The sequence below is a fragment of the Parasteatoda tepidariorum genome, chromosome 12 (genome assembly GCF_982258835.1).
Source record: "Parasteatoda tepidariorum strain Cologne lab strain chromosome 12, Ptep-v5.0, whole genome shotgun sequence".
Taxonomy (NCBI): Eukaryota; Metazoa; Arthropoda; class Arachnida; order Araneae; family Theridiidae; genus Parasteatoda; species Parasteatoda tepidariorum.
The window spans coordinates 40,290,478-40,312,131 of NC_141766.1; the positions used below are offsets into that span (position 1 = coordinate 40,290,478).

A 21,654-nucleotide genomic window follows, 5' to 3' on the forward strand; every position below is an offset into this window, starting at 1 on the left:
ATATAAAATCATTTTGTGTTTATAAGAATCTTTAACGTAATCGCATGCTTTCTGAAAGACAACAACAACAATAATAATAATAATAATTGAAGAATAAATTCTGAATATCTTGCCCACTAAGTACAAACAATCACTCTTAGATTTCGATTTTCTTCTCTGCCAAAAATATCATAATATCGGGCTATAGGTAAGCAGGTACTTTACTTATGTAACACTAGAGCTGCACTCTGGGCTATTGGCGACAGTCTGGAAAAAATCTCTAAGGGTGATCCCAAGACATATCATCGCAATTTTGATCCTCCATTTTGGTAGCTCGAGAAGCAGCATAAATGAATGGAGCAGCATAATGAAATCCAAATTTTTAAACTGTTTAGGAAAAAGTTTTTGTTGAGTAATACCACTATTTCTTCGTAGGACAAAGTTGGTTGGGCTATTTTTTCCATGTTACGTAGTGGAAAAATTTCAGAACACCTATCTAAAATTAATATTGAGGAACAGTTTGATGTGAAACTTTACTTTTGGAAAAATATGGTTTTGCTCCTTATAACTCTTCAAATATGCTATTTTTGTTGCAAACGTAAATTATAGGTATTAATTTTTAATAAATAACGCAAAAATAAAAATTTCAGTCAAGCAGTCTTGAGATCTTTAAAGTATATGAAAAGGCATTGGGAGACTTCTTAAAATGCAGTGCGTTTCAAAAATTATGTTAAATTTTTTTTTGTTACGCTTCTAAGATCATTGTGTTGAGTAAAGAAATAATCAAAGATTAATTCGTTTTTAAGTTAATTAATTATTTAAATCATACGTGGAATTGATTTTTATACGCAACAATTTTTGTAAAAATAATTTATAAATAATTTTATTAAGTTTTGTTTGTAGAGAGGAGTGTTGATCTTGAACCGCAAGTACTTTGGACCAGTGCCACCTGGGGGATAAATTTTAAATTCAGTAAGTATTTATACTTGATACATGTCAACAGGTAATATCTCCATGTTGGTCACCATTTTGGGTTTCCGAGGTATATGCTATAGAACGTTTTTAGATTTTTTTAGTTGCGTGGTAAATTTTTTCAATCAGTTTGATGAATAAATAAGATCATGTAGTACTTACATTTGAAAACCAAACTAAGGTAATAATTTTAAAATATTATTCTTTAAGATAAAATGCCATATTTTTTTTATTTAAATATATCTTAATTTTCTTAGGCATAACAAATATAAAAAATTCGGTGGTTGTGTCTTTGACCCGTCTCAGTGTTGTACTTTGACTTATGGCCATGGTAGCTCAATAGAGAAACGGACTCCATTTTGGAGTCAGTGTTCGGTCCTCGACTCCGCTACGATCACCGAGTGCAAGCTACTTACGTGTTGAGGAAATGGCCTGACGAATGAGTGGTGCTGCCATCTATCCATGGGGTTCTGAGCTAAGACGTACTTTCCCCCTTGCGGTGCTCTCTTGCCAACGAAAGGCGCCCCTTCCTTGCTTTATTCGCAGGAGGCCAATGACTGGCGAGTTTGGCATGTCCAAACGTCATTAGAAACAACAATAACAACAACCTTAGACTTGTTCTAGATCTGTGCAAAATGTCCCGGTTGCACAAAAATATTTTCCTGTGAACTCTCGGCTGCTCTCATTATATAATAGTTTTTCTGTTCTTAATAAAGATATATATATATATATATATATATATACATTTATATAATTGCGAAGCAGAATTTATTGATAAATATAACTATAATGAACTATAATGACAATCAAATGTCTAATGTTCATAAGATTTGTAAGTTATTTGAATAATTAAAAAAAAAAAAACACAACTCTCTGCATATCCTACAACAATCTCCTACATAATTATTTTCAATTGACTTCACAGTGTTATGTTCATTTTTTAAAACAAAAATATTTATAATTTTAGAATTCGACTAATTTTAACAAATATTTTCAACCTTAATCGCATTCACGCAAAAATTAAGGAAATTTAGAAAGTGAAACATAAAAAATAACATTTCATTTAGTTTCTTCTATTTTGCTCTGCTTAGATTGATTTTTTTAATTAGTTTTAGCGATTTTTTTTAATTAGTTTTATTTTAAGACAATTACTCTTATAAAGTTATTTCAAAAAAGTTAACAGATAAACTGAAATACTCTTTCTAAAAGTTTTCTTTCCAATTTGTACATGCCATCTACGATAATTTTGTATCCTTTTTATCTAGTGATATTTTCTCATTACGCTTTCAGGTAAGCAAATAATGGCTTTCCCTTTACATACAAAAGAGATAGATAGTTTCTTTTAGATATAAAATTTTATGATTGATAAAAAAAGCTTCTAGAACATTTTTTTCTTCCTAATTGGCTGAATGAAACTTTGAACATTAAAATTTTTTTGTTTTATTTAATTGTACTGTTGTTAAAGTCGTATTGTTGCATGAAATAATAAATATTTTACATTAAAATAAAATTAAATACCTTTTTGTGTTTATTTTCTTCAACTGTATGATATAATGAAATTTCGTAAATATATAATAATTCGTAAAAACTAAGTTCATAATTCTTTAATTTGGACAGTAATATTTATTTTGATACTTAAATATTATAGATAATAGCAATTTATTCAGATTTAATAGCACAATCGTTCAAAAGAGATCAGTAATATTTGTTTAAGAATATAAACGTTTAATTTAAAAAAAATATTTATAAAATTTGAAAATATGGAGAAAAAAAATTCTAATTTTTTTAAATTGTATGGAAAATAGCATTTGTGTCTCCTGTTAAATAATACTATAATTCTTAAGCGAAAAAAATAAATTGTTAAATTAAATGTGATAAACTTCATAAAATGATTTATTATTTAAATAAATACAAATGCACCGCAAAATCTCATACCGAAGAAAACTACTAAGAAAATCTACTTCGTTACAATCTAGTTTACTATTTTAGCATTCTAACAATCCAGTTTGCTTCAAATATTATCTTAAAACCTCTTTCTCTAAATATATTTCTTTGAAATGCCGGTTTAAAAAATGAATTATTTTATCATTACTCGAGGAAACACATAAAACCATACATTTAAATCGGAGAATCATTTTTAAAAATTATTTAAAATTTATTAGTTAAACTTTTACATGTTTAGACACCCGCATTTCAAATTGCCCTTTTTGAAAAAAAAGAGTAACATAACCAATTTAGTTTCCAATTTTTCTTCCTTTAAGCCCTGAAATAAATGTTATTACGAGCCATTATTTTGAAAATCGGTCAAAAATCTGAATTTTTGATAGTTGCATATATCAATTGGCTTGATTTTTTTTATTTTAGTTTGAAGTAAGTTATTTTCCATTTTCCGTAGAAAATTTAAAAATTCGTCTTTGACACTTTGAAAGTTACTTTTGAGGTCAATTCCTTAAAAGTGAAATATAATTCTGTTATAAAGGGTTTATCTAAATAAAGCAACAACATCCTAAAGTTTTGTTTCACATATAGTTAGTAGTATCAGAATTATGAAGTTTCAATGATGCGTACAGGGTTTGCAAAACAATTTTAGTTTTAGAAAAATTAACTAAGCGAATTTTTAAACTAAACAAGTTAACTATCATTAAACTAAAGTTTTTTCATATCTCACTTATCTTATATTTAAAATTTGCAACCTAAAATTTTCATTCCCCTAAGAGGTTGATGTATGTGAAATTAGGAACGCAATGCCACGAGGATCAACACGACTATTCCACATCTTACTGATAGTGGTACAAATAAACATGTGAATATATTTTCAATTCTAATCATTTGATTTGCACAGCTTATCACATATTATATTTCATGCAAATTTGTGTCTCTTTGCATAATTTTTACATGGTGATGCATTTTCACAAACATGAAGTGAATATATGGACTCTGAAATAAATTTATTTCGTTATTTAAAAGGAAAATTGTTGCAATGGAGATTTTTTATATTTGATAAAATTTAGTATAAGAGCATTTTATGTATAAAATTTATAATTTTTTTCTTAGAAAAAGTATCTACAAAATAAATGCATTTTCAGAGTCGTATATAGAAAGTAACAAGAAAAATGAACTTGTTTCATTCCTTGAATTTCGTTTTTGATATTAAATATCAGGAGACGAATTTTTTGTGACAGAAGGCAATATTTCGTCGTTACATTTTTATTAAAAAAAACGGTTGGTTTTTTCTCATTTGGCTGTCGAAAGAGAACTTTTTAACTGACTGTTTCCATTACAATAAAAATGTCATTTGAGCTAATAAGTTTTTAATGTAAATATAGTTTCTTCTTCTTGGAATCGCAGCTTCTCTAAAAACCAGAAACCCAACATGTTTGGAATTTTCAAGTAGCTATAACCATACTAGTTAAGAATAACTTTTTTTAATAAAAATAGTCAGCTTCGATTTAAATAATTATTATTTGTCCTATTTAGCAAGTTTTTAATGTAAATATTTTTTTTAAAACTACTGCCTGTTTGATAATGACAAAAAGGCATATGGTTTTATTCAAGTAACTATAACAAAACTCGCTGAAAAAATATTTTTTTTTTAATAAAAATGACATAATGTCAACGGATATTAGTTTTTGTATTTTACAAATGCGATATAAGTTGGCAGTTCTTAAAAATAGTCAAAATATTGCATCGTCTAGAAGCTTAATTAATTGCTGCAGGGGAAAGATGGGTTAGTGTGAGAATGGAAAAATAAAATGTTTATTTTATTTATGACTTGAAATTTCTCTGTAAATTTTGGTAAAACTGTGTTACACTTAATATGTAGCTGCATGACGAGGCACTTCGTAGTTAGTTAGCAAATAAAAAAACTAGTTTCTTATATTGGAAAAATAAATTCTTAATTTACATTTTGATTGCTATCTCAGATTTTTGTTATTCATCTTTTTTAATAATGAGAGTTGTTATATTAGGGCTAAATATATTTTTAATGCTTAATTTAATAGTTATACTTGATTTGCTTTCTTTGAAAATTACCTAATAATGAATATAAATGAATTAAAGAATCAACGAAGCTAGTTTGAACTATCACTTCCTACATCAGAAAGCCTCCACACGGTTTTTTGTAAGCAATCTGCGAAGATTATTTATAAAGTGAACCAGCTGGGAGCATGAACCCAACTTCTATTTTAAAAGTAATGGAGAGAAATGTATTATGTATACGTTTAAGAATTGAATCTGTAGTGGTTGACAAGTAAATAAGACAAACCAGTCATATTCATAAATTAAAAAATCTTTTTGACATATATTTGCCACCACTTTCTTATTTTTAATATATTTTCTATCATTTAATTAAATAAAAATCATGATTTATTCATGTATTACTGAATTAAAAATTTGAAAGTGTATGAGAACTTATTGGGCATCGTGTAAATTTAATTATTTATTAATATAACAATTCGGGTTCATGCGCGCAACTTGTTCATTTTTAAATAATCTGCTCAAACAACTTATTAAAAACCGTGTGGAGGCTTTCTGATGTAAGAGTTGATGGCTAAGCAGAAATGCCATGGAGGACTAATAAAAAGCAAATATATATTAAACTTGTTGACAATTTCACTTATCTTGGTTTTAAAATTAATGCCTTAAGCGATATAATCACGGAAATAAAGAGACGCATTAGAGCAGGGAATCGATGCCTTCACGGCTTAAGAACGTTTCTAAAGTCAAAAGTAAGTAAAAGACGAACAGAAATAATGCTTCAGAAAGCAATCATAAGACCTGTCTGGACTTATGAATCCGAAACATGGTCTTTAACTAAATCTCCAGCAGATCTTTTTGCTGTTTTTTGAGAGGAAAGCCTTGAAAAAAAATATTGGTGGTATAAATACGGATGGCTTATGGAGACCACGACATAATTTTGAATTGTATAAGCTGCTCAAGGAAGCTGATATCAACAAGTACATCAAATTAAGACGCTTAAGGCTTGTCGGTCACATCTGTCCAATGAACCTTTCTTCTTTGTCATATAAGATCTTCAATTACAAACAAGGAGAACTAGAGTTAGGCCTAGGATCAGACGGCTTGACACTCACCTCCTGCATAAGAAAGCCTCCACACGAAATTTTCTAAGTAGTCTGCGCAGACTATTTAAAAAGTGGACCAGTTGTGCACATAAACCCGAATTCTGTTTTAAAAGGTATAGAGGGAAATTTATCATATATATTTGAGAATTGAATCGGTAGTGGTCGACAAGTAAATAAGACAAACCAAAAATATTCATAAACTAAGCAAATTTTTAGACATATATTTGCTACCACTTTCTTATTGTTACTAGTTTTTTTTTATTGAGCGAATCTTTCGTAATCTCGTTTACCTTCATAGTGGTTTGATTGCACTACTTATAGGAATCCGTGAGGAGGCTTAACTGTGTGGAAGAGGATTTCAAAACCCTAAGAATTATTAAATAGAGAACAATCGCAGGGAAAAGAGCAGAATGCAAGAAGGTACAAGGGAAGGGTTTGGTCCACAAAAAGCTTTCATAACAATAAAAGAAGAAGAAATATGTATTATAAGAGATTAAAATTAGCTTTGCCGTAATTCTTTCAGTTTAATATCTTTCGATATTTTTTGCTTTCATTATCCAAAAACTGGGCACCTGGGCGGCACACCGGCCCATATCCCATACATCGTGAAAATTGATTAAAACATTGTATAATTGAATAAATATTTTGTGATGAGCAACATTATGGTAGCAATTAAAAAAGGGTTTCAGACATTGTTTGGGTGATTTACAGTTGTAGATTGTATTTACAAAATTAGCAATTCTAGTGAAAAATATTGCTTATCAAATAACACATTAAATATTAAGAAATTTTATTGAGTAAATATTAAGAATTTTTAAAGTTCTTTGAGAACTCAGAGTCTATAGTTTTGATTATGTTTTTCCATCTGCTCTGTAAACACTATGATGATGCACAATATATTGATGATTCACAGGATGCGATGATAAGCAGGTGATATTTACAATGATCAATGATTCTATGTACTATGTTTCTCCATTTTATGTTTCAGATGATTTTGATGAAGTTTTGAATAAGTGTCATCAGATGAGATCGAACCAGGGAACTTTGTTCGATATAAATATGGATAATCCGCAATATAAGTCATGGTGGTAGCTAAAACTGAATAATAAATAGATTAAATAAATCAAAATGAATTGAGTTTATACCATTTCTTTCATATTTAGTCACCCATTGCATATCTGGTTAAGAGTCGCTGAAGCATCCTTTTAATCCTTTCTAAAGCCGTGGGAAGTATACTTACCACCAAGTCTTTGTTAACTTTTTTACCACTTTTAATTCAGGCTTCCATTTCTCAATAACGTGCGTTTGAATAAAATTGGCAACCATTTTTTAGTATAAGAAAACGTATAAAAGTCATAAAATGCATAATTCCTTTTGAAGTTTGTAGCATTTATAAAATTTATTTTATAAATAAAGAAAAATAAAGGTCTATAAGTTCCTAATAGGTCGTGTTAAATATAGTTACCACCAAAAAATGGCCTTAAAATTTAAAATAATTTTTTTTATAAGCCAAATGAGTTTTTCTTTTCTTATATCAATTACTATTCTTGTATGAATTTCGATTAAAAAAGATATTTAATTTATCTTAAATTGAAATAAATGGCCCACTAATGGGTTAAAAGGACGGTTTCCTTATCTAAAAAAAGAAAAAAATGGAATAATCTTAGCAGAATTATCACTGTCGACTAAAAATAGAAAAAAGTGGTGACTAATAAAATTCAGAACTTCATTAAAAGAGATTAAAATTAGCAACTTTTAATGGCATATTTTTTCAGTGTTGAAAGTGACTGCAAAGAATGTTTTTGCTTTAAGTATGAATAATTTGAAATTTAAGTCTTAGTGGTTATTATAATTGAATAAATAAAGAGATAATAAATGAACAAAAATGGAGTTTTTACCGCATTTTACATTTTAAGTCATATGTGGCATCTCATTAGGATGAATTTTTTCAGAAATAAAAACATAGTTCTGTCAAACACAATTTAATATTAATAAAAAATCTTTGAATATAAGGCACACGTTTTATTTTTCACTCTAAATAGCGTGGAGTAAAAGAAGTTTCATTTGATATAAACAAATATGTACTACCAATTATATCATATAAATATTTTTCGTATATTGGCCACTGTTAATGGATGACATCGATGTCAAATCCCACTGCTGACGGGAAAAATTTTCATTTTTGGCGCAGTAAATTTGATTTTAGCCCCTTCTTAGACAGACTTTTTTTCTTCGAATTTCCAGCCCAAGAAAAAAATATTAATGAAAATTAATAAATGCAGAGATGCCAACTGCTCCGGACACGCCAAAATCATTAAAAAAGAGGTAAAGAACTACAAAGTAAATTTTGCAAATATTTGACTATTTTTGCTTGCTTTTTAAATGGTACAGCATAGCATTACCACTAAAAAGTGGTGAATTATATAAGCTTACGAATTATTTAGAAATAGTGGTGGATAAAAATTTACTAAATTGAATTAATTGAACCAAGAATCACAATTGATAAACTACCACTTTAAAATATATATTTGCTGTCCGGAGCAAGTTGGCATCTCTGTAAATGTTCTATCGTAAATTCTAAAATGCAAAATATTTCTTGTCAGGAAGTAGTATTTTGCTTGACCTATTGATGGTGAAATATGTGATGTCCCGTGCACTGATCTCCAGTTTTCCTTGCAATGCACCTAAGTTTTATCGTAAAAATTACACCGTGATATCGTATTTATTAACTCTATTGCTTAAAGATGGTTAGACAAACATCTGGATAAAGTAATTATTAAAATTAGATAAAAAAGTATTTGGGAAAATAATTTTCTAATCTCATCGCTAAAGCAGCTTTGCAATCAGCCTTGGGCAACAGAGCGTAAAAATCACATTTATCACAAAACTGAAATAATTTTTTACTGATTACATGCAACGGTAAAATTAATGAAAGCGAAATTAGAGTGAATACAAAATGATTCTGATTTCAATTCAAGGCACGGAATCTCCCTTTGAAAATTGTGAAGAAAGTGGGATTAGATGCGATATTTCTTATCAATATTCAGAAAAACAAAAATAATTGCAGGATTTAAAGAGACTTGTAAGTAGTGATGAATTCAATTTCAACAATGCAATTTTGCTCTTCGTCTTGTCTTGTGGCATGCGACACCGAACATATGAGATGCAAAGAGACAAAGAAGCAGTTAATCAACTTTGACCACCATGATATATATATATATATATATATATATATATATATATATATATATATATATATATATATATATATATATATATATATATATATATATATATATATATATATATATATATATATATATATATATATATATATATATATATATATATATATATATATATATATATATATATATATATATATAAAAATAGGTTGTAACTATATATAAAAAGCCACTTCGTTCCGATTACCTAGTGTTAAAACTTTTAAATATTTCTAAATTTACCTAAATGCAGCCTGAAAGTTTTTAATACTTCTTAAAATATTTTCAAGAAAGCAAGGCATTATTTTGTATTTTCAGGCAAGCATTAATTGTTTACATTTTTCTCATGTTGAAAATTCAGTGAAATATAGATGTTAGCTTCAAGACTAAGCAATACCGTCTTCCATATCAGACACATCACAGACAAAGAAATTATTGAATTTTGGACTGCACAAACATCAATTTTTTATAGATTTTATTCCAAAAAGTCAATAAAACATTCATGAAATGTTGATCATAACATGATACGTGAGTAATAAGAAATGTATTGTGGATCAGAACTTTCCTCCAGTTTGGAAGAGTTATTGGTTTCTTATTTAATGGGGCAAGAAATCCCTTGTTATTTGCGGTCGAAAATCTCAATGACGACAAAATAAGAAAAGTCTAAAACTTACCTGACGAAGAAAATAACTCCCATTATCTCTTTCTTACAACCGCTAATCTTATAAGAGTAATGGTAAAAGAGCTTAGATGTCATGAGAACCAACGCCGGATCTTACAAAAAGCACATCATTTTCAAGACCAGGGGTTGAGTAAAAAATACTATTTTTATTTTTATATCCAAAAAAAAGATACACTGTTCTATAACGGAATAGAATAGTACTCGATCTTCCTTACATAAAATCAACACGAAAAAAATTTTACGCTTTATAATTTCTTTTAAATAATTCCATCACTTGTTAAGCCTTCCCGTAACAAGCTGTCGACTGTCAAGGGGACATGGAAATTATCTCTTTCTGGTGTGGTTCGGCCAGTTTGTCAACACTTACTTAGTAAACTTTACAAATCACTAAAATTGAGCCGTGGTGGCTCAGGAGCTAGAGCGCTCTTCTCCCAATGAGTTGAACCAGGTTCAAATCCCATCGATGATTAGTCGATACAAATTCCGTACCCACCCCGCACAGACAAGCTGACGTAAAATATCCTCTGTGACAGACCGATTATGGGTTAGAATCCCTTTGCCATCAGGCTAATCGTGAGAAATTTTCGTGTTTTTCATCGCCATGTAAAGCAAATGCGGGTAAGTTTAAAAAAAGTCCTCCAGGAAGACAAATTTCTCTCAATGCTTGATCCAGGAACTCCCTTGTCTTCTGGATTGGGTTCACAATTACAAGGCTACGGCGTTGAACATTGGTTGTCGTAAACCCAAAATTGGATCGGCTATTCAACGACGGTTTTAAAAATCATTGGAATTTTAAAATAATTGCTTTAAAACTTTTAGCAATCACTGTTTTGTAACCAACAATTAACTGAAATGTGTCACTTCTCTTAGAATGTACTGTCCAATGTCGCACTTGCTATTTCAGAGATGCCAACTGCTCCGGACTCCCCAAATTAATTTTAAAAGCGGTAAATAACTTCAAAGTAAGTTTTGCAAATATTTGACTATTTTTGCTTGCTTTTTAAAAGGTATAGCATGGCATAAGTACTATAAAGTGGTGAATTATATAAGCCTACGAATTATTCAGAAATAGTGGTGGATAGAAATCTACTAAATTGAATTTATTAAATCAAGAATCACAATTGGTGAACTACCACTTTAAAATATATATTTGCTGTCTGGAGCAAGTTGGTATCTCTGTTACAGAAGTGCGAAAGGTTTTTTATAAAAGAAAGTGGTAGGGTGTTTAACCTTTAACTCAATGGTAATGTTCTAGTTTAAAGAGACAAAGCATCTATGATTCAAAAGCGCATGCGCATGCATAATCAAATTCGTAGCGAAAGTATCCGACAGAAAGAACCAGTACATCTGATATTTACATTTAAGAAAAAATGTCCTATAAATTTTTTAAAGGCTCCTTTCGCATCCTTGTGTAATAGTGCGTGTTCTTTGCGGACAGAATTTTCCGGTAGACCTAACACCACTATATTAATTCTTTGCGCTCCGAGTACTTCAAAATGCTATTTGATACAAGCACCAAATCATTTAAGATACATAATAAAATATTTTTATATAACTTTTGAAATTCTTAAAATAAGGTGAAGAGTGGTGACTGTTGATGGAGACTCGGAGGTGATATTGGTGTCAAAGGGTTAAAATTGCTATTTAAATTAATTTAAGCTAAGTTGATCAGTGCCCTTGAAAAACTAAAAAACTGGTAGTAAATTTTCAAAAAAAGATATTTGAAAACTCACTGCCTCACCTTTTCTTACTTACTTTATTTACAAGAACTGGGCAACTGGGCCACAGAGAGGGCCTATATCCCATACATCATGAAATAATACAAAAAGTTAAAATAAAAAGCAGTTTGAGTTCAGCAGTCTATGGGGTGGAATTTACCTTTTTGCTTGCTTGCTTTATTTAAATAAATTAGGCACCTGGGCCGCGGAATTTACCTTTTCATAGCAGCAAATTTGAATTCTTTCTTTTCTTTCTTTTGTCGTATTAAATCTTGAAGTTTAAAGCTTTAAAAATGTTTTTTTAAGGCTAGATTGCCTAAGGAAGCCATTTTGACTGCTTTTTAATTTCAATCAGAAAAACAATGATGTATATAATGACACAATTTCTTACAATTTTGTGACTTTTAAAATTATTTTTATTGTTGATATTTACTAATAACTTGTTATATAACTGAAAATAATATCAGAAATATTAAAAATTAAATTTAAACAAATTTTTTTATACATTAGTTATTCTTTCACAATGCAGTCATTATGACTGCTTTTGGACAATATAGGTATTTCAGTCTTTCTATTGTTAAACTGCCACAACAAATGAATAATTTCTGAAAAATATGCAGATAATATATATTTTTTGCCTAATTATCCATACAGATGTCTTAATAGTTTTGTATTCAAAAAATTCTTCCAAACTTTATAGTTCTTTTACTACCACTTCGCAAAATCTTTTTCGACGATCGTACAAGTTGACAGGTGTGCCTTTCTACTTTATATTCTAAGAACAGAAATCCCTCGCTGTATTGAATAATTGGAAAATTAAGGAGTTGAGTACTAAATAATGGAAATGTAAAAAGTTGAATTTTCCTTAGTTCTTTCAAAAATTTTCTGATGACTCTGGTCAACTTAATTTAAGCTCTAATTCTCTTAAGTTTTTAATTGTCTATTTTGCAACCATAAGAAAAGTACCTTTGATGAGGAAGTAGAAAATTTGTGCTTGAATTCATTAAATGTTTTGCTCATTTAGCTATCTATTTTGGTTTAACAAACAGCTATTTATTTTGGTTGAACTAGATTTCAAAAATAAATATGGATTTTAGTATTGTTTAAACATTTCAAAGGATGTAAATACCTTGCTTTTCCAGAAGCATTGTAATAATTGTGCCACGACTTTTCACCATTTTGAAAAAAAAACATGTTTCAGAAAAGGTTGTTGTTGTTGTAGTTAATTTACGTTGCACTAGAGCTGCACAATGGGCTATTGGTCGCACGCGAAGTCGAGCACTTTACGGTAGAACAGTTTAACGAGGACCAATACCGCACACCCTCGGTCTCTACGCAGACTGATCCAAGCGGTCAACCACCCGCACACTGACCGCAGCCAGTGATGCTTGACTTCGGTGATCTGCTGGGAACCGTGTTTTAACGATCAGTCCACTGCGAGACGTTTCAGAAAAGGAACATTGGCGTTTAGATGGTTATAATACATAAGACAATATGTTTATATAGTAACTAAGCATTATATCCCAGAGAGAACAGTGGAGCACAATGTGTTAAATATAACAACAAAATCTTACAAAACTCCTGAAAAAGTTTGCCGGCGTAATATCAGGATTTAGTATGTAGCTTTTCCAGAAATATTGTAATAATTGTGCCACTACTCTTTACCATTTTTAAAAAAAAACATGTTTCAGAAAAGAAACATTGGCGTTTAGATGGTTAAAATACGTAAGACAATATGTTTATATAGTAACTAAACATTATATTCCAGAGATTATATTGTGTTAAACATAACAACAAAATCTTTCGAAACTAGTGATATCAGGATTTAGTAAACAAGAAAGTCCTTCGCAAAAACTTTCCCTTTTTTTCATAGTATCATTAATTCAGTAAGTGAAGAGCCGTCTGTAATATATTTTTGGAACATATCCCTTTTTGAAAAAGATAAAGACTGGTAAATAAATATTTTGCATTCATATTGCTCACTTTCCAACGTATTCCAATAATTTATTAAAATATGAATGCTGAGGTAAATTGCTTCTACTAGGAAAATATTTTCTGAAACTATAGAGAATCGGTAAAAGTTGGAGCCTCTGATTAAATATTTCAAAACTTCAAAAAAGGTTTCGAAAAGGGACTGGAGTGCGTATTGCATACCTGCCAGTTTTTACGCATTTGGCGTAAAATTTTATTTCGATATTTAAAGTGGTAGCAAAATGTATGCTTTCTATACATTCCTTACACTTATAAACTTGATTTATTATCTTTTTCAACACCACTATTTTCAAAACAATTAGACATAGATATTATTATGTAATATTTATATGGCATTCTATCCATTCAAGTCGAATCAATAATGACTGAAACTGATCCAAACACTGAAGATATAACCATGGAAAATAAAGATGAAAACCTGAATACAACACCGAATACAGAAACTGACACGGATATCAATATTAACAATAATACAGAACCACCAGCAAAGAAAAGAGAAAAGAAGAAAAAGCAAAATACAGTCAAAATAATTGAAGATAATTCTACACTCATGTCTCCAAGCAGCTGTCCTTCTTCTAGCCAACATAACTCAACAGATGACGCCACTATCTTGCCGACAACAAAACCTAAGGAGGATACCGACAAAGTACGGGATCCGCCCAGCAAACCTGAAATAACACTGCAAGCCAGATATATTAAGGTTTTGGTCCGGGGCCTGCATGTGGACTTTGATACAGATGCCATCAATACAGAATTACAGAAAAACAGTATTGAAACCTTTAAAATTGTGCAGTTTAAGAAAAGAATGGGAGAGGCCTGTCGGCTCCTTCCACTTTTTCTCATAATCCTAACATCAACGGCGAATCACCATAGAGTATTCGAGGTCAACAACATACAGCAGATCTCGATCAAAATCGAACGATATCGGGGAGGTCGAGGACCTATACAATGTTACTACTGCCAAAATTATGGACATACGCTAAGCCACTGCAATGCACCTGCAAGGTGTGTCAAATGCGCTGAAAACCACAGGTCCCATAAATGCAACAAAAACAGAACAACACCTCCGAAATGCTGTAGTTGTTACAAAAACCACACAGCCAATTTTATTGGGTGCGAGACCCGCCCCAGCAGAAGGAGCTCTCGAGCGACATCAAATTCGACGCTAAACTTGCTCACCGATTAGTGTCATTAATCAAAGAATTACAGGAATCGCTCAAAAATGACGAAGTGCTCCGCCTTCTGCGGGGGATCATCGGGGAAACATCTCAATCCCAGTGAGTTCTATTTTTATTTTAAAGATTCTTAAGTTAAATTCACTGAACTTTTCACAGCAGACTTTTACTTAAGTTAAATTAAATTACATTCCAATTTATTTTCTGATAATATAGTCAATTTATGCATACATATTTATCAACTTATGCACATTAAATTCTTTTTCAAATTCTATTGTACTTAATGAGCAATATTTCTCTGATAAAATATATTTACTGCATTTTCTCCAAATATGTTATTTTATCATGTATCAAGGTATGATTTATCTATATTCATCAATTATGTCTTTCATTTTTCAAAAATCAATATCGTACATATCAAATCATGTTTTATCTTTATTTATAATTCAAGTCGACAATCAGTATTTCTAATGTTATGTAAAAACGTCAGTTTGTAATATTGAATTTTTTCATTGCTTTATTATTTCACAAGCAAACAGCTTGATTTTTTTTATGGCTGCCACAATGTTTGCCTAATCAATGTATTTTACCTTTCTGTATGTAATTCAATGATGAATGGGATAGAGGCCGCTTCGCAGCACAGGTGCCCAGTTTATTTAAATAAATAAATAAATAAAGAAAAGAATATGGCATTCCACCATTTAGACCTCAGATGCCCAGTTCTACAACAACGAATGAATGATATGGCAGTCCACGAAAGCTTTTTCAAATTACAGCGTATGTTTCTGCCTAAAATTGTAATTAAAATTCCATTTTACCACCACTGGGGAAAGTCATCTTCGAAAGGATTGAAAGTTGGCAGGTATGGTACTGTCTTGGCGACTTGAAATCACATACCAAAGAGGAGATCTGGAACATCCTGATTCAGTAGATTGGCGTTGTGTAGAAATTTACCGCTTTCTTGCAAGGAATCGCGATTCTGCAAGAAAAAAGAAAAAAGCGTTTAACATTAGTTTGTAGGATGTCTGATTATACGAGAGGAGTTAGTTGATATGAATTAGTGTACAGAAACACAGATTTTCATTGAACTAGAGAGACAGCATGTGTATTCGGAACGTTATCATATGAGGTGTTACTCCATGACGTAATTCCTTAGCAAGCTGCTCCAGAAATTATCTGAGACAGGTGCCTTTGAATCAGCTGCCACAGTGGTTAGAGAGTTCGCCTTCCACAGTGCTGAGATGAAATATCCCTAGTGGTTGACGGATCATGGGTTAGAGTCCTCATGCCATAAAGGCTAACCGTGGGATGTTCTCGTGGTTTTCCTCTCCATGTAAAGCAAATGAGGGTTGGTTCCATCAAAAAGATACGAAAGATACTGGTGGCTATGAATTACGCATCCGGCTTGCACCTTCCATAGTGCTAACGTAATATATCTTTAGTGGTAGACGGATCATAGGTTAAAGTCTCTTTTTGTCAGGATAACTGTTAAAGGTTTTCGTGGTTTTCTCTCCATGTAACACAAATGCGAGTTAATTCCATTAGCAAGTTCTCCATGATGGCAAATTCCTGCCAATACTTGATCCAGGAGTTTATTTGTCTTCTGGATTGGGTTCAAACGATGTTTGTAGTAGAAAACCCAAAATTGGGTAGGCCGTTTAGCGATAGTTATAAAATGAAATAAAATAACAGCATGGATTCCAGACATCGAAAAAAATGTGCTGCACCAGTTGCAAGAGACTCCAATTGTGAGTACGCGATGTTAAGCACAGAGGATTCTTCTCCAATCCAAGTGATGACAATGCCCCTCGTACTTTGTTTGCACAATGGTGGCTTGAAAAATGTTCTATAGATCCCTCTTTTTCTGCTAAAGAGTTGTTCACCGATGGAAAATGTAATCCGCACTTTTTTCTTATATTTAGCAGTACCGCCGGAAGTAATGTAGCAAGTCTAAAATATTTTGCACTGTAAAACACGCTAATCCCAAAGCGATTCCATCTAACAGAATCATTTTTATTGTTTATTTATTATTTTTAAATTATTTCATTTACAAATAGTCAAAAGATTTATGAATTATAAGGAATATAAATTTTTACTCTAATTTAATCTGCCTTAAATTCATTTCTAAAATTGGAAGGAATCGCCATTCTTCAGAAAAAAAAATAAATTAAAAGTAAGAGTTGTTTGTAAAAGCGAAAATACAGGGAAAAGGAAATTAACGTTAAAGGACCCAAATTTTCGACTGCTTGCCCGTTTAAACTATTAGGGTCATATTTTCTAGATTGCAAATAGCCCCTATATTTTGGGTATCAACAATCCGAAATAATCGACAGTAATCGAAAAGAAGTGTGTTTAGTACAACAACACAGTTAATGTGTTTTCGTGTTTTATTTTGTAATTTAAATTATATCGTCTACACTAATTAAGTATAACTTTTACACTTAGTTCTTCGAATCACTAAAATTGATCCTTAATACGTGAAAATCCATTTATTAGATCACAAGTTATTTTCTTATTTTCTGCACTGTTCCTTTACGTTTGAATTGATCGGATATTTACTTAAGTTTTTCACCACTAAAGTATTTTTTTCACAAAAACCCAAAAATTCATGATTTTTGATAGAGATTAAAATTCTTTAATTGCATAGTGGATATTAGGACATAAAAAATCTTGAAATTTTTACGCGAACTTCTGGGCATGTTAGTCATCAAAATATACCCAAATGAAACTTTTATTTGCGAAAACTACTTTTTGAATGCAAGTTAATCATGTGAATGATCAGAATCTTTAAGCATTTTGTAATATTATGTAAAAAAAAACCATTAGGAAATATTACCTAGGAAGTGTTAAGCACGACTAAGTATTAATGGAATAACTGTAAAGCTTTATGACTATTAAAACTATAATTATTAAAAAATGTTATCAGAGTTATTTAATATTATGACAAGTGTATGACATTTAACATGTTTCTTTAAATCGATATTATAAAAATTTTTACATCAATTCTTTTCTTATACAGTGTGATAGGTTTAAACATCTTTTTATAAAAATGAGTAAGTTTAAGGGAATGAAAAAAATAAGCTAATTTAGTTTAATAAATTCTTATTTACATAATTAATTCCAAAAATATTTAAGTACTATTACATAGAATGCATACTCCCTTTGTGATTCTTCGTATTCACCTTATCTGGCATCTTCGAAATTTTTGTCAAAATATGAGGGTATCAGTATTTTACAGTATCTCTATTTGAATACTTACATGTTCGGACGAGCTTGCATCGGTGAAAGATTCATGACCGATTGGAACTTTTACATGCCCCAGGCATGTCTAGAAAATATAATTTTCAAGTGTTGATGGACGTTCAAGTTATGTATTCCTAAAATGTAATCAAGGTTGTCTCAAGGTTTTGGCGACTTTTTCAGACCCTCCAACATTTGAAATCTTTGCACAATAATTTTTACAGCTGTAGAGAACGAAAGCAAAATAATCTAAAACAAAATAAGTCTTTTAACACTTTTTTGAGAAGTTAAGAACATATCAATATAATTTTCAAGTATTGATGGACATTTATGTTCTGTATCCCAGAAATAAAAATATTTTAAAGTGAAATAATTACGCTACTACTTTCTATCATTCTAAAAAATTCATTTCAAATGCTGACTCGAAGGTGTCAGCGATTTTGTCCGACCCTCCAACATGTGAGTGCTGTAACAACAAATGTCTAAATATCAGTTAATTAACTTCCTTTCGGTGATTGTTATCAATATTAGGTCTAAAAAGAATTTCTTGTATTTGAAAGGAATACCACACAACTTGAAAGGCGGATGATGATAAATCAAAATAGTATAAAAAGAATCATCGTATTTTCGCGGAGCCATTAAAACGTAGCTTACCACGAGAAATTTTACTTTGTTGTAAGAATAAATTTCTAAACATCAATTAATTTACGGCCTTTCGCTGATTATTATCAATATTAGGTCCAAAAAGAATTTCTTGTATTTTATAGGAATACCACAGAACTTGAAATGCGCATGATGATAAATCAAAATAGTACAAAGAGAATCATCGTATTTTTGTGGAACCATTAAAACGCAGCTTACCACAAGAAATTTTATTTTGTTGTAAGAATAAATTTCTAAACATCAATTAATTTACGGCCTTTCGCTGATTATTATCAATATTTGGTCTAAAAAGAATTTCTTGTATTTTATAGGAATACCACGCAACTTGAAAGGCGGATGACGATAAATGAAAATAGTATGAAAAGAATCTCTGAATTTTTGCGGAGCCATTAAGAAGTTGGATTGTATGGGCTTACCACGAGAAATTGAATTCTGTTCTAAGAATAAATTTCTAACTATCAATTAATTTACGGCCTTTTTTTGATTATTATGAATTTCAGGTCTAAAAAGAATTTCTTGTATTTTATAGGAATACCTCACAACTTGAAAGGCGGATGATGATAAATCAAAATAGTATAAAGATAATCATCGTATTTTTGTGGAACCATTAAAACGTAGATTACCACAAGAAATTATATTTTGTTGTAAGAATAAGTTTCTGAACATCAATTAATTTACGGCCTTTCGCTAATTATTATCTATATTAGGACTAAAAGGAATTTCTTGTATTTTATAGGAATACCACACAACTTGAAAAGTGGATGATGATAAATGAAAATAATATAAAAAGAGTCTTCATATTCTTGCGAAGGCATTAAGAAGTTGGAGTGTATGGTCTCACCCCGAGAAATTCAATTCTGTTCTAATAATAAATTTTTAAATATCAATTAATTTATGGTCTTTTGCTGATTGTATAGTATAAAAAAGAATCTTCGCATTTTTGCGGAGCCATTAAGAAGTTGGAGTGTATGGGCTTACCACGAGAAATTCAATTCTGTTCTAATAATACATTTTTAAATATCAATTAATTTATGGTCTTTTGCTGATTGTATAGTATAAAAAAGAATCTTCGCATTTTTGCGGAGCCATTAAGAAGTTGGAGTGTATGGGCTTACCACGAGAAATTCAATTCTGTTCTAATAATAAATTTTTAAATATCAATTAATTTATGGTCTTTTGCTGATTGTATAGTATAAAAAAGAATCTTCGCATTTTTGCGGAGCCATTAAGAAGTTGGAGTGTATGGGCTTACCAAGAGAAATTCAATTCTGTTCTAATAACAAAATTTTTAAATATCAATTAATTTATGGTCTTTTGCTGATTGTATAGTATAAAAAAGAATCTTCGCATTTTTGCGGAGCCATTAAGAAGTTGGAGTGTATGGGCTTACCACGAGAAATTCAATTCTGTTCTAATAATACATTTTTAAATATCAATTAATTTATGGTCATTTGCTGATTGTTATCGTCATAAGATCTAAAAGGAATTTATTGTATTTTATAAGAATACCACACAACTTGAAAAGCGGATGATGATAATTCAAAATAGTATAAAAAGAATAATCGTATTTTTGCGGAGCATTAAAACGTAGCTTACCACAAGAAATTTTAGTTTGTTATAAGAATAAATTTCAAAACATCAATTAATTTACGGCCTTTTGCTGATTATTATCAATTTCAGGTCTAAAAAGAATTTCTTGTATTTTATAGGAATACCACACAACTTGAAAGGCGGATGACGATAAATGAAAATAGTATAAAAAGAATCATCGTATTTTTGGCGGAGCCACTAAGAACGGATGGGCTGTTGTTGATGTTTTGGGATGGAAAATGCGGCATCTATGGCCTCTCTTTATGGCCACGATGAACGTGAGAAGAAGGAAAAAAAGTCTAGCTTGGATGAAAATGGACCTAAGGATTCTGCTTGATAGTTCTTGGTCTGGTTTCGATCTAAACTAAAAAAAAAAATTGAAAAATAAATAAGAAAAGTTTGTCTGTTGGAGTGATTTTCTTCTAGAGAAGCGAACTTTTATGAAATTTAACTTAGAAAGTCAACTATAAGGGAGAATCCACCGTGGAAATGAAAAATTTGTAATTTTCAAATGGTTTTTATACTTTAATTATTTAAGTATTAGCGGAAAAAAAGCTTAGAATAATATAAAAAATCGTAAAATTATTTTTATATGTAATTTATTATGTAATAAATTGCCATTTTGAAAATGCTACATATATTCAAATTTTTAATGGCATTTGACGGATTTAATTTAATCAGAGCTCGTACAAGCTTCTAAAACTATAAAGTTGAATACCTCTCTTCATGGCTTTAATATATTTTATTAAATTTTAAACTAACCCACTGTTTTTTTAAAATTATAAATATATATATATATATATATATATATATATATATATATATATATATATATATATATATATATATATATATATATATATATATATATATATATATATATATATATATATATATATATATATATATATATATATATATATATATATTTTACCAAGTCATATGTATATATTGTTATACTTTTTCAATAGCCTGGTTTACAGGGCACTGGACGCACGTTCGTGTGCATGGGAGTTCAAATCCAGCCGGCCGAAGACTCCCTGTGTAGTAAATGATGACTCGTACACGTTAAATTTGTCAGGCCACAAAGTCCATGACAAATTATACCTCTGGGATTACTGAATTGGTGATTGATCGTTCCCCGGCTCAAGTCAAAATTACGATCTGTGGGTAAATGAATGGATATGTAAATAGGTCCGCCTATAAAATTGGTGTGACGTATGGGTGTGCTTGGCAATCGATGGCGCCACTGGAAAACAAGTACAATCGCGTCCCCTCTGCCTTAATGGTTGACGTTAACAGCAATAACAACCTTATTAATATTACTGTTATTGTTTA

General features: G+C 30.4%; 1 long non-coding RNA gene across 1 annotated transcript in view; it reads left to right on the forward strand.

Annotated features, from left to right (window-relative positions):
* LOC147801037 (uncharacterized) overlaps positions 1–20,720 on the forward strand; it is a 93,714-nt gene extending 72,994 nt beyond the window's left edge. The window contains exon 2 of the long non-coding RNA XR_015430698.1: positions 20,436–20,720. This is a non-coding gene — a long non-coding RNA (uncharacterized LOC147801037). The remainder of the gene's footprint in view (positions 1–20,435) is intronic.
* Positions 20,721–21,654: the final 934 nt, after the last annotated feature.